Here is a 15420-nt window from a genome sequence, read left to right as displayed (position 1 = left end):
GGACCTTGCTGAGTGCAAAATGGCTGTCAAGTTCACCTACATAACAGCGTACTTCAATGCAATGCATTGTGTGAAACACATTGGGACATATCTGAGAGACAGATATAAATGCAGCCTCAGATTGGGAAAGGTGTTTTCATCCCTCTAAATTTTAAAGTAGTATTGGTATTTTTTAATCATTGATCAATTTGTTACCTGTACTACCACTGAAATTTAAATTGAATATGTATTTGAAAAGGAAAAATTGTCTTCGCTATTTGGAAACTGCAGGGGAGTGGGACTAGTCGGGTAACTCTTTCAAAGAGCTGGCACAGACACGATGAGCCGAATGGCCTCCTTCTGTGCTGTAAGATTCTATGATTTATATGATCAGATTTTGGTGGAACCAACACAGTACAGATCAGTTCACATTGAGAAATTGCTCTGAAGATCATCCTTGCTCTATAATTAGAGGAATTAATTTGTCGTGTTGCAATATTCCACAATGAGTTCAACAATTACCACTGTGCTATGTAACTTTCATTGTCAGTTTCTCTGCTCACCCGGATTTTAAGTTTAAGCAACAGGATCCTTTAAAGGCATAGGGCCTGACATGCTGCCAGCAACATTACCATTAACTGCAGGGTTAGTACAATTTACAGAGGGAGAGGCAGGCAGGCTGTGTAAATACAGCCTGCATGCTTCATATGTGCTGAGGAGAGGGCAAATAGTGCAGCGGCAGGAGTTACGCTCCAAATGGGCCATGAATGGATACAGGAGGGGTGTCTGGAAAATAGCTGGAGGTGGGGGTGGGAGGGGTGAGGAGGGGGTGGAGGTTGCAGGCTGGAAAATACCTGGAGGAGAAGCAGAGACCTGGTACAGCAGCAGGATATAAAACCTACTACTGCTTAAAATGGCAATGGCAGCAACAGAGGAAGCAGGCAACCTGGGCATAAGGATAGCAGCTAGATCAAAGAAATGAGCAGCAAACTTTACAGAACTGGACCTGCACGGCCTCATAATGAAGATATGGAGTGTGAGGCACAGTCTGTTTGGGGGTGTGGCCAAAGACCCACCAAGAATGTGGTGCTCACATTGTGGAGGGAGGTGACTATTCCAGTAAGTGCCACCTCTTTGAACCCGAGGACTCCTTCACAGTGCAGGAAGAAGTTTAATGACAAGTTAAGTACCTGTCCCCCTGACCCTTCCTTGCTGTCACTTTATATGTGCGTCACTCCTTCATTCTTTACCACTCCATCCTTGGGTCCTGAGCCTGCGGACTCAGATCTCTGGGGACCTGCTTTAAAAAGAATGCCAGCTGAGCGTTGCACTCACTTGAAGGCACAAGGACTATCTCGGAAGAACTAAGACCAATGGCAGGTGTCAAAGGGTGAAGTCTAATGCCATCCTCAGTGCCAATATTCAAGAAGGATTTGACACTAGCAGGAGCACTACCCTGGAGTGGGTGATGGCATCACAAACATCTGTATCCATCCTCTTGACAGAGAGGCCTACAGATATAGCGAGGCCTACAGAAAAACGGGTGCTAGGCGATTAACCCGGGTCCGATGGTTGTGATGCGGGCAGCATGTAACATTCGTGCTGCCTGATGGTTTCAAAGATTGCAGCCAGCGCTACCCGCGCTGGTGATTGGCTGCACGCACCAGCAGGGGGCCCCGATATCAGGAGGGGCAAGCACCACTTCAAGGCAGCCTGCACCTCTTAAAGGGGAAGTGCACTGTGGCTACAGGAAGTGGTGGAAGTTAATTGTGAAATGAATCTGTGCTGGACGACAGTGAATCAGAGTGATAATGGGAACTCTGGAATTTTTAATGAGCAACAACTTGGCAGCTCAAAGTTTGTGGGATTCTTGTAATTTCAAAATATAAGATACAGGTCTGAACGGAGATCAGAAATTGCACACTTAAAACACAGATGTAGGTCCTGCCCTCATGTTTAAAAACTGTTGTCGCGTTTTAAAATATTGAATAAAGGTTTCTCAAAACTACATCGCACATCCTCCAATCTGCACACCAGACCTGGCCAATCTGCCGATCTGAGTTTGTGCCGGGCCTGCGAGAGAGCGTTCACCAAGGTTTTCGGATGTTGCAATAGAGGCCTTGGTGGAAGAGGGGGACAGAATGATGGGCATCCTATATCCACAGGGGGGGCAAGTGGCCCTCCAGACACAAGGTAGTGGGAGGCAGAAGTGGATGAGGTCAATGCCAGGCGCATAGCACCGTGAACATGGATGCAATGCAGGAAGAAGTTCAATGATTTGACACGAGTGGTCAAGGTGAGTGAGTTCAACTGTCACTTGGCATCTCCGACCAACTGCATCACTAGCCGCATCCACTGTTCCACGCACTATAACCCCCATCACCCACCTACCAACAAACTTTCAAGCAGTCCGCACCTCTTCCAATCAAATGCTTCATCTCACCCTCACGCGTTACCATTGTTGCTAGCCGCACACCCACAGCTCACAGGTCACACACACTGGCAGTTATTCAACCAAGACAGCACATCACCCAAACATCTTGCAGGACACTCACCAACACACGTCCCGCTTTCTTGCAGGAGTCAGTGGCACATAACAAGAGGCAGCAAGTGGCAGTGGCTAAATGGAACATGAATATGCTGTCCTCTCTCAGGATGACAGCATTCCTGTCCCATCCCTGCCACTCCGCCAGTGCCCTTGCTGTTCCCTTTCAGGTAGCCAGCCCACACCCTGTAGAGTATTGCAACTTTATTCAATTGTAGGAAACTTCCAAAAACAGGTAAAAATGCATCAGCAGCCAGAACAAGTAATTCAGCAACTAACCAGTATCTCCTGCGTGATTCCTTAAGTAATGCTAATGGAGGGGTCCTCCATGCCATTTAAGACCTGTTCAGCTGTGCGAGGTTAAGACAGTGCATTGGCTGGAGCATGGAGTTCCAAAATAGCAGCAGTCTCTTTAAATCAGCGTTGCATATGGATTCACGTCAGAATCTCCTTACTCTACATGCTGCCGGTGTTTGTTAGATGCGCGTGCGCAAACGCCTTTACCAAGATGGCGCCCTGTGCACATCACGCTGAAAGTGTGCGCGTGCATCTCGGACGCCATTTTTGGGGCTCGGGTGTCCGCGCAGCATCTACAAAACGGGCGCTACATGGCCCAATTTTGCCCCCAGCATGTTTATATTTGTATTGAGTGGCTTGGCTTCTCTCTCCAGTTAGCTGGTCAGATATCATTGAAATGATCCTCACGACATTGCATTAAGTTAAGCTGGGAAATCTGTGCCATGAGTCAATCTGGTTTTTAACCCCTTATTGTACCATGACACAATTAAAGAATCCAATTCCAAATAGACAAAAATACTTACTTTCTGTCACTTTCTTTGTCACAGACTGTACTCCAGAAATAAATTGATTAAACACTGTTATTATGCTAAAAATTCTGTCCTGCACTTTAGTTATCTCCTTTAACTTATGAGTTTCCCATGTTAACTTTTTCTTGTTAAAGTTAGCCTTCTTCACATTAACCTATCTTGCGATTGTACTCACTAAACCCTTACAGAAAGGTAACAACTCAGACAGAAATATAAGTCAATGCCATCTACGTTGTATTTAGTTCAAACCTAAATCTAAGTTTATGTTTTTAATAAATGTTATATATTAGCAACTTTAGAATCATTGCCAAAAAGAAAAATACAATGTGTAAAATCCTATTTTCATTTGAATATAGGATGTGACTTAGTAGAGTTAAATTCAACATAATTTAAATGGTATTTTAAGTCCTTCCCTCACCCCAAAAATGATTCAAACCTAAGATTTACTGGCTAGAGAGTGGAGTTTCCAGTTAATCTCATAGTTGTCCATCAACGTTGAAGGACATTGTAAACAATCTCTGTACAGCTTGCAATGATGCTTCATATCTTAAATTTAATCGTATTCTATGGCCCATTAAAAGCCAGATACAGTGAAATCTGAACAGACATGCAACTAGTTTGCCAAAAAGGAAATTATAGTTGGATCAGAATTGCTACACACCACAGGTAAAAATAGTCAATTTGCAAATCAGGGCCTATAGAATCACTCGTTCAGCAATTCAGTCTAAACAAAACAACAGGAAACTTACCAAAAACCTGGACATTCAACAAAAAGGATTAAATGGGAAAAATGTGCAGCTGCCTGCAGGTGAATTCTGGCAGTGGACTGACCGTATTTTGTCTGCTCAGCATTAAAGAATGGATAATTGGGAGAATATTTTATACTTGGATGAGGATTTTGTATTTAAGTGTTATGCTTGGATCAGGAATTCTATACACTGGGATTGAATGGGAAGTGGTTTGGATCTTTGTAATTTTATGCTTGGATATAAATTATGCTTGGATCAGGTATGGTGTTGAACTGGAACTGACTGGATATGAAAATTATTGTCACTAGAGTTTGGCAGGGCTTGTAGAAAAAGAGAGAAAACAATTATTTTTTAATTTAAATTTTATATCAAAGTGTCTTCTCTTCCCAATCAAATTGTGCAGCAATTTTAAATGGGTAACTGGAAAAACTTCCCTCTGCATAAGCTTCAAGCAAACCAAGGCCCTTCTCCGCACTTAGATTTCCAGCTTTTATATAGATTTTCAGCAGGTCCTTGGCTGCCTCATGGAGGGCTAGATAATGGGAGAAGTGATCAAATCATGCACTCAAATGTCCACTGAGTTTTTGTTACTTTTTGGAAATGTAGCCTCTCTCTTGACTGAAAGAGAAAGTCTATTGGGACTTTTGCGACAGCAAGGAAATAATCAGTTCCTTTTTGGTATTTTTCCAGTTTTACAGACCTTAGGCAGCATTAGCAGCAGTTTCAATTTGACATTTGTTTTAAAAGAGCCCACACCCACCTTGTCCTAGTGAGCGCCCCCACCCCTGCATAGCGACAATGCTTGTTAGTGTTATCGCTCTTGGGGAACACAGTTGCTAGGGCAAGCCTTCAATTTTGCCAGAGCTGGAGCACCTAAATTTATTTGATCAGTTGTTAACTGTTATAGCACCATTGCGCCAAGTGAAAAATATTGTTCCAAGCAGTCTGGACTTTTTTTCTTTATTGTGCTTCAGTTTTATTAATTTATTAAGAATATTTACCTCAAGGACCTCCTTAGGCTTAAAGGAAAAGGTAATTGTAACAGAAGTACATTTAATGTAAAATGTTGCCCCCCTTCCCAAGCTGTGTCCACATGGAATTTCTATATAACTTATGGGGGATGTAGTTCATGTTCATGGGTTGGTTGTTTGCTTACTGTCACAAATTTGGACACCATTTCCATAGGAGCAAGAATGATTGATAGTCTTGTAAGCTCTCAGGGTGGGACAACACTAATTGCTACTACTTAGCATTTTTCAAGATCATTATTGAGTGGTGTTATGGGGATCTCAAGCCCGCCCATAGCACTGCTACAACCAGTAACGTTTTTTAAAGGATCTTGAATCCCTTGTCTCCAGCAGTGCAAAATCCCAACTGTACTGATCATCCGCATTTAAGGACAAACTTCTTTAAAACACATACTTACCCAGGTTGGATGTATCTGTTAATTCTTACCACCAACCGTGCACAGTATGTTGGCTGATAAAAGCCTCACCATCTCTAATGTTGATAAACCTTGCTGTAATTCATGTGTGGGTCACAAGATTTAAATAAGCTGATGTCTTGAACCCGTGTGCATGGGTGGTTGAAGAGTATCTCTGATCGTGAAATGTCCCAGCAGAGATAGCCCATCATATCCCCTCACCTCTGATATAAATCTAGTTTCTATGATTGCAGGCCCACACAGAAAGATGAAAGGATTGTTTTGTTCTTGTTTTAAAAGTGTTTCTGCAGGAACTTTATCCGACTCCAGGGAGTTCCATAAAGCAGCAGCCTGGTAAAGCAGAACCATTTAACAAAATTTATGGAAAGTTATGAAGTATGCAAATCTGAAGGGTGAAATGGAAAACTGGGGCTGGTAATGTCAGATGGTGCAGTTTGAGATGGACTGTAGGGGATTTCTCTGCACCTCATTTACCATTTTCCTTTAGTGTGCTGGACTCAGGTAGATGACAGACGATTGTAATTAAGAAGGTAGAATATGCTGCAGAAATGGGATTGTCATGAATTTGGCACCAATTTAACATGGGAAGGTCACAAAACTTAACTTCCAAAATGTGACAATTCCACTGCAGCCCGTGAACCCGAAATGTCCTGTGCTTAATGGGCTAAAACTGCTATGGCGGAATGTCCAGCTGATGATCAGGCGTTGGAATGTCTCAAATGTCTCGAATTCTTCTTGACATGATGAATATAAACATTTTTTTCTGCTGTTGCATTTTATTCCCTAAGAGTAAATATTGCAATGTTTTTTTTTGATTCTGCTATCATGCAGAGGAGGAAGCAACAGCTCAAAAAAGTTGCCAGAAGTGTGGTTAAGGCCAGAACACTGGATTCATTTAGGAACATAAGAACAGGAGTAGGCCATTCAGCCCCTCGAGCCTGTTCCAATTCAATAAGATCATGGCTGCGCTGTACCTCAACTCTATTTGCTTGCCTTTGTTCCATATCTCTTGATACCCTGACCTAACCAAAATCTATTGATCTCAGTCTTGAAAATTTCAATTGACCCACTATCCACTCTTTTGGGGAAGTGTTCCAAATTTCCATAACCCTTTGAGTGGAAAAGTGCTTTCTGATTGCAGTCCTAAATGACCTAGTTCTAATTTTTGAGATTACACCCCCTTGTTCTAGATTCCTCCACCAGAGGAAATAGTTCTCTGTATCTACCCTATCGAATCCCTTATTCATTTTAAAGACCACTATTAGAACACCCTCGACCTTCTAAACTTAAGCATGTTTATGCAACCTGCCCTCATAATTTAACCCTTTAAACTCTGGTATCATTCTGCTCAATCTGCACTGTACCCCCTCCAAGGCCATTATATATTTCCTGAGGTGCGATGCCCAATACTGGGCACAGTATTCCAGATGGGGTCTGACCAAAGCTCTGTACAAATGAAGCATCACTTCCTCACTTTTGTATTACAACTCCCTTGAAATAAAGGCCAACATTCCATTAGCCTTTTTGATTACTTTTTGTACCTGGGCACTAGCTTTTAGCCATTTGTGTACATGGACAGACATCTAAACCCCTTTGCTCCTCCACAGCCCCTAGTCTCTCACCATTTGAGAAAGAGCTACAGGCTGTAATGGAAAGATGGTAGGGTTGGTATTCTGGAAGGATGAAATTAAATGGATTGAAAGCCATTCTTCATCGGAACCTATCTTGGGGTTGGTAAAGATAAATGGCAGAAATTGCTAAGATTATATCAAGTCTAATGTATTGATTGTTTGTGCTTTTTGGAGCCCAATCAAACAAAATTATAATGACCCTGTTTCAGAATGATTCTAGCTCCCCGAATGTGTAAAATTAGAATTTTCTAATATTGATTGCAAGACCAGAATACTCAGTGTTATATTTTTGTGGATTAAACACATTTTGTGGAGTGAATCTCTAAACAAAATATATACCATATATGTATGACTTAATAGTCGGGGAAAGTTTGCAGAAACAGTTTTGAGCTGAATGCTGTTGGCATTTAGATTTTCCGACGCAGTTGCTCCAGTTGGGTGCCATTAGCCATCGGGGATACCTTCAAGCAGGGAAGGAAGGGAAGGGGTGAGGGCAACTGACCTAATTTGCTTCACCCCACGGGGCTGCTCCATTATGAGCTATGGAGTAGTACAGGTAACAGTGTGAGGTCCATAACCACGACCGCAGGCTAGCTGCAAGATTACTTTGCTGCAGAGCAAATATCTGCAGCCTGGAGGTAGGATTTACATTGCCGCTTATCACCGGAATCATATCAGATAACTTGGTAATGTTTAGACAGCTCTGGAATATTCCAAAACTGCCACTGCTTTATTACAAAACCAAATGAGCACAGCTGCCTTGTAAAAAGGATATTCGTAATGGCTCCATCCCTACACTAGATTCATTCAATAAGATCACTGGATGTTTTTTTTTTATTTCTTGGCATAGTGTGAAAATGACCAGAAATTATCTTAATTAATACGTTGTGAACTGTGGTCTGTGGCATTAAAGTATCTCAAATATACAAGCTGTTGCCTTTCAGCTGGGACATTGACAGATTATGTTTTTGTGCAGCTCCCTTTCAAGAGCTCATTTTAAATCGATGTGGTAACATTTCATTGCTGGTTTTTTTCCATTCAAAGCACAGCTTCTAATCCAGAAAAAATAGGACCTTCTGGTTACAATGATTAAAGAGCTACCTGTCTTAAAACTGCCAACTTCTCTCACAACCAATTCGTTTCTGAGTTACTTACTAGGGCACGATTTTAAAAGGGAAAAACGGGTGGGTTGGGGTCGGGGGGGGGGGGCATTCAAAATTTCAACCATTTTGGACCCGCCTCCAACCTGCCCATTTCCAGTATTCACCAGGGCGGGACGAGGGGCGGGCGACCAATCTGCTCCCAGGAGGCGGGTTGGTGATTAAAACCTTTCAAGGAGGCTGCGGGCCTCCATTTTTCCAGAGTTTCCAATTTCAACACCTGGGGGCCAGGATTCCTGGGCCTTCTCTTTTATGCCATGTGAAAAGAGGTGAGAAGGCCCAAAACTAACAGATGCACAGGTTATGGGCCCGGAGGAGCAGGAGTGCTTCCCCCAGGCTCTCCCAGCCCTCGCATCTAACTGCATATTGAATAGCCCCAAAGTGTCTGTCTCTATCAATGTGCCTCGTTGATTGTTTCAAACAATTATTGCCTTTTGAGTACAGAAGTTCTTTCTAATATCTGTTTCCAGTTTATTTTTGATTAATTTAAATTTATGCTCTCTGGTCCTACTCACATTTAAAAAAAAACAAAGTACTTACTAAGGACATCATCTAAATGCTAGGAGTGCATGCAGATTTTATTTCTCTATTTTTGTGATGTTTTTAGTGCTCATTAGGTGCGAGGTGAGAGTGTTGGAAACGTAACATTATTCTACTTTAATTTAGAATTAATATTGATTATTCCAGGAGCAGGCCAGCGTGCTCAAATACTGAGTAAAGCTCCCTCTACTCTGTCCCAACAACATGTCTCAACTCAGACTATCATCACTAGATACATTCCAATATCATATTAAAATTAACAAAGAGACTGACATCACATTGCATTGAACACAATTGTTCCAGCTTCACATTCCCGATAACATAGACATGATAATGTCACACTGCCATTCATATGGACACGCCAACATTAGGCTGAAAGAAAGAACTTGAATTTTTATAGTGCCTTTCACGATATCCTAAAGCTCTTTTCAGCCAATGAAGTATTTTGAAGCATAGTCACTGATGTAATGCACTGTGATCAGTAGATGTTCTAAAATCGCACTGTAATTAAGAAATGCTTTAACATCAAGCCATGACTAACACCAACACTCTGCCATCGTATCAGGACTGTTTGTTTCAAAGTGGTTTGATCATAACTTGAACTTGTATTTAAATAAAGGAACAAACAATAATAACATTACAGTTTCTACAAAAGATTTAAGTTCATGAGTTCCAGGCACCTCAAGCACATGGACTACAGGTAGTCTTAAGTTTTTCTGTCTTCATGGGCCACATAAATGACATACAAATTAATGTTCCCATCAAGAAGCATCTAACTCAAGTTGCTGATGGTAACATAGCTCTGATTCAAGATTTAACTACCAATGAGGGAGTAGTGCTAATGACACTCATTTACAAACCTCTGGACCAACAGAATTCAAACAGGATAAACCAGCAAAATAAGAAATCTAAGTGAAAACTGGACTGATTTGGCTGAACTGGACTGCTGGAGCATAGGGTCCAAATGTGGCCCACAGGCTGCAGTTTGGACAATCTTGATATACTGGAACCATCAAATTTCTGAGGCTTAACAGGTTGCATTGTTATACCAGTGAACTTTGTTCAAATTACTGAGACTTAACAGACGATTTAGTGAATGCTTTACTTAAAGTTTTTAAACCTCCCGCTGCTTTATATCCCCTCCCGCACCTTCAATCTCCTGACTCTCTTCTTTTGTGTACATCTCCTTTCCATTTGCCCCACCGTTAGAGACAAAATCTTCAACCACTTCGGCCCAACTCCCTGAAACTTGGCACCCCGCTGCCCAGCCCCCCCCCCCCCGCCCACCCACCCCTGCTTCCAAGCCTTTCCACCATCTACAAGGCACAAGTCAGGAGTGTGATGGAATACTCTCCACTTGCCTGGATGAGTGCAGCTCCAACAACACTCAAGAGACTCCATACCATCCAGGACAAAGCAGCCCGCTTGATTGGCACCCCATCCACCACCCTAAACATTCACTCCCTTCACCACCGGCGCACCGTGGCTGCAGTGTGTACCATCCACAGGATGCACTGCAGCAACTCGCCAAGGCTTCTTCGACAGCACCTCTCAAACCCGCGACCTCTACCACCTAGAAGGACAAGGCAGCAGGCACATGGGAACAACAGCACCTGCACGTTCCCCTCCAAGTCACACACTGTCTCGACTTGGAAATATATTGCTGTTCCTTCATCGTCGCTGGGTCAAAATCCTGGAACTCCCTCCCTAACAGCACTGTGGGAGAACCTTCACTACACAGACTGCAGCGGTTCAAGAAGGCGGCTCACCACCACCTTCTCAAGGGCAATTAGGGATGGGCAATAAATGCTGGCCTCGCCAGTGACGCCCGCATCCCATGAACAAATAATAAAAAACCTCTCTGCCTCTCCACTTCTCTCTCCACATTTAAAAACCTTCTCAAAACCTATCTTCTTGACCAGACTTTCAATCACTCCTCGTAATCTCTCTCCATGGTATTTGTTCCCATCTCGACATCTCTTTGTGAAATGACTTGAGATCTTTTTGTTGAAGATGCTATCTAAATGCAAGGTGTTGATTGTTGTTTTACCATCTAAATAAGACACATCAAATTGCTAATTGAAGGTGAAATTCTGTAACAATATGAAGACAAATACAACATTGATTTATATGTCAAAATAATTAAGGGTGAATTTTCATCTTCTATGCTTCTGGTGCAACACGTCACATGCTTGGAGCACATATCAGAAATCCAAGTACTAATGGAATGGAAGTGGGAATCCTGGCTAATTTTAATGGATGGAAAATCATGGAGGTCACAGGATTCAATTCCTGATCCAGTAAAAATGTTAGGGTCGAGTTTACACTTGGAATATTAGCGCAATCTGAGCGGAATCAGCCAAACTAGCGTGAAAGATCAGGGAATTCCTCGATCTTTTATGTTGGTTCCAGATTCAATTAGCCCTGGATCAGGCCCCGCCCACAAAACTGGCCACGCCCCCAGGTTGAAATTGCAAGATTCCACTGATTGTGCTGGTTGGGGAAGGCTCTTCAAATTGTGCTCATTTTCTTAGGCACACAGGCACTAGTAGGCATCTTTTAAAAGTTTTTTCATATCAAAATATTAACATTAATTTACTAAGAAACTGACCAGTATACAACAATGAAACTAGTAAAAGGTTCAGTATAGTTTTTTTTAACTCATTTTAGTGATTTTTAAATCCAGCTGCTCACAGGTGGAGGACTGGACACTTATTAAAAATGCTTATTTTTGCTGATAAACCCACTTTCAGCTGCAGTAATTAAACTGCAGCAGATTACCACTCTTAAATACATCAAGGAATACTTTTCAATGGAAAGAAAAAGAAAAGAAATGATTCTGCTCTATTACGTTGGCTGATTGCGCTGGTTGATGGAAGATTTTACATTTGTGATTATGCAAATTAATTTTAGCGGAAACTTGAAGCCAAACCTAATCCGGTCAATTTCGAGCGTATTTTGGGTGCAATTTCCCGATTGCGCCCAAAGCGGAAATTGTACCTTATTTTTAAAATTTCAACGATGTTCTTAGTTCTTTATGACAATAACATTTCAGTACATATCAAATAGTTTAACATTAAACAAAACACTTTGTTCTGTTATAAATGCAGCTCTATGAACCTTTCAGGAGTTGCTCATTTATTGTACTCGCTGTGGAGGCGAATTCAAAAACAAAGAAAAAGAACATTTTTTGCATTTATATATCTCCTTATTACTTTGAAATATCTCTCAATGAAACATCTTACTTTGCTAAATTGCCTAAATAACAGTCACTAAACTTCAAAAAGTAATTCATTGTATAGAATATGTCAAAGAACCAACTAGGGAAGAGATTATTTTTGATCTAGTATTGTGTAATGAAACAGGATTAATTAGTAATTGTATAATAAAGGATCCTCTGGGGAAGAGTGATCATAATATGATAGAATTTCATATTTAGTTTGAGAATGATGTAATTAAGTCTGAAACTAGGGTCATAAATTTAAACAAAGCCAATTATATAGGCTTGAGGGGTAGATTGGGAAATTAGATTAAAAGATATGATGGTAGATAAATTCCCACACCTGGAGTACTGTGTGCAGTTTTGGTCTCCTTATCTAAGGAAGGATATACTTGCCTTAGAGGTGGTGCAACAAAGGTTCACCAGATTGAATCCTGGGATGAGAGGGTTGTCCTATGGGGAAAGATTGAGTAGAATGTGCCTATACTCTCTGGAGCTTAGAAGAATGGGAGGTGATCTCATTGAAACATATAAGATTCTGAGAGGGCTTGACAAGGTCGATGCTGAGAGGATGGGCTGATTTTTGGATGGCCGAGTGGGCGCGTTGGGGGCGGGGGGGCTCCTAAAATGGCGGAATCCCGGAGCAGGTTTGGAGCCCGGCTCCAACCCGCTGACTTTCAGGTTCCCCAATGACGCGTTCGGGTCCGCACGCAGCTCCAGCATGCGAGACTCCCACCGTCAATTAAAGCCGGCGGGATGCTGCTTTAGATCGTTCTTTAGATAGTTGAGGTACTTGACAGACCTCATTGACTGGAAATTTTGGCAGGGGTGCAATTTTGAAGGATCCTCAGCGTGTTTCCCGTGCTGTGGGAAACACTCCCTGTTGGAGCAGACGTGTTTCAGCCAGCAGCCAGTGGGAGATGCAAAGGATTATTTGACAGATGGGGGGAAAACCTCATTTATTGCAGCAGGGCACTCTGTCACCTCAGACAAAGTTTTGGCTGCAACACCTTTGTCTTTCCACTCAAAATTATTAATTTATACCCTAAACCCTGCTGTGCAAACACATTTATCTACTTTGCGGACCCCCTCAAATTCATACCGTTAGGATGGGGGGGCACCATAGCTGCATTCATCACTTCATCTGAGGACGAGCAACATCACCAGCCTCGCCAGGCACGCCGTCCGCCTCCGCCACGTGGAGCTCCACAACACAATGCTGGGCCACAGACACCTGCACAAAATAGTCATGCAACTACACATACACCCACTGTAGGGTGACCCAATGGGTGGCTTCAAATGTGGGTGTTCATAGTGAACCTCATGAAAGGGACTTATTACACAAGCCAGTCAAGAATGTCCAAGACGTGGCAGTAGTGGTGACAATAATAATATTTAATATGCCATTAACAAAAATCAAATATATAAAAAACATGACAAACCATCAAACACCCTTGTGCATCCCCTTTGTGCTCACAAAACCTTTGCCTTACGCTTACGACTACTCCGACATGGTGCATCCCCTGTGGCTGCAGCAGAGGTAGTGGCAGGTTGCTCTTGTTCATGCCCTGACCGATTAGATGCTTTGGGCCGACGCCTTCTGGGTTTCGGTGCCCGTGAGGGCCCCTCCAAAGACTGCTCCACCTGCATCTGTGCAGGGGCAGACTCGACCACCTGAAGAGGAGGCAGCATTGCGGGTACTGGTTGAGAGGGGGGCAAAGGGTGAGACGTGGGGGTGCTTTGAGTGGCATCCCCACTTCCATGTCCCCTTTTGCCATCATCCCTCTCCTGGGCCAGGCCCACATCACTCCTACCACCCTGCTGGATGACAGTTTGGAGGACATGTGTGAAGTCTTGTAAGGCCAGTGCTAGTGTATCTGCCTGCCTGTTTAAGGTGGCAGAAAGTTGCTCAGCCTGAGTCTGAAGGGCCATTATCAGAGCGTCAATGGACTCATTGGTGAGCCGTGCTTGAAGCTCGATGGAGGCTAGCCTTCCCTCCATCGTAGACATTCCTGCACTTACCCACGACACTATCTCAGAGATGCCCTCATGTCCCTGTGACAGTATCTCAGAGATTCCCTCCTGTACCTGTGCCACCATTCCACTCATGCTGGAGTTGGACTCCTCCATCCTCTGTGCGATTGTGGAGAGTGCGTATGGCACCTGTTCCAGCACCTCGCAAATGTGCTGCTCCCCCTCGATCATTCCCCTTTTAAAGGATGGCCCCCAGGGTTCAGCATCTGTCCAGCTGAGCAGAGCCTGGAGAAGAGTGCTCCCACTGACGCGGACTCTCCACAGCTGCTCCTGCCACCAGTGTCTGCTCGTGCCCGCGTGTGTGCTGACTCACCATGTGCGACCTCAACTAACTGAGGATGGGGACGCACTGAGGTGTGTGTATCTGCACTGGTGGATGGCTCACTCAGATGTGACGGTGCCCCCTCAGAGGCCGGCAGGTCCTTTGAGGAATCGCCCTCCACCGTCACGGCGGTCGCTGAAGGCCCTGTAAGAGAACGGAAGGCAATATTAAGCATGATGACAGATGTTGAGGTGCTGAAGATGGCAAGGCATGTTAACATCATTTGCTATTGTGAATGCTGAATGTTAAAGTTCTGTCACCAGCCATTTGTTGGGTGGCAGTCTCGGTGTCCGCGATGGACAGGCACTCGAGGGTGCGGCTCGGTTCAAGAGCCTCCTGCTCCGCGTCCGTGAGGACGACCTGATGTTGCGGCCCCTCTCCGGTCTTCGCCCTCTCCCGTGCATTCTGGGCTCTCTTCTCCTATAAGGGGAGAAAGTAGAGAGGCGTGAGTGAGGGATGGTGACATGGTCAACTGCTGAATGCATTGGTTTGGGTGAGGCTGACCATGTAAGAGATGCATCAGAGGGTGAGTATGAGACAGAGCCATGACATTGTATAAGGATTGGGTTGAGTGGTAGTGGCGGGATGAGTACTGGGGTGGTGAGTAAGTGCAGGTAAGTTGAGGATAAGGTTTGAGTGGGTGTGAGGAGTGATGTGATAGAGTAGTGTTGGCAGTGCAGAATGAGTTGTGGGGTGGAGGCGGTGATGTGGAAGGTGGAGTGTAGGAGAATGAGTAAGTGTACTCACTTTGGCTGACCTAGTTAGGTCATTGAAGCACTTCCTGCACTGGATCCATGTGCGAGAGACGTTGCTGCTGCTGATGACCTCCTCTGCCACCTCGAGCCAGGCCTTCTTGGTGGCAGAGGCAGGCCACTTCCTCCCGTCCGCTGGATAGAAAATCTCCCTCCTCCTGCTCACCCCATCCAGTAGGACCCGGAGTGAGGCATCAGTAAATCTGGGAGCAGCCTT

The 15420-nt window shown here is 43.8% G+C and overlaps 1 long non-coding RNA gene across 1 annotated transcript in view; it reads left to right on the top strand.

Annotated features, from left to right (window-relative positions):
- LOC137341370 (uncharacterized) overlaps window positions 1–15420 on the top strand; it is a 103141-nt gene that overhangs the window by 52555 nt on the left and 35166 nt on the right. The gene's annotated exons all lie outside the window — the stretch shown is intronic.

The sequence above is a fragment of the Heptranchias perlo genome, chromosome 23 (assembly GCF_035084215.1).
Source record: "Heptranchias perlo isolate sHepPer1 chromosome 23, sHepPer1.hap1, whole genome shotgun sequence".
Lineage (NCBI taxonomy): Eukaryota > Metazoa > Chordata > Chondrichthyes > Hexanchiformes > Hexanchidae > Heptranchias > Heptranchias perlo.
This window is presented reverse-complemented; position numbering and strand designations above follow the sequence as displayed.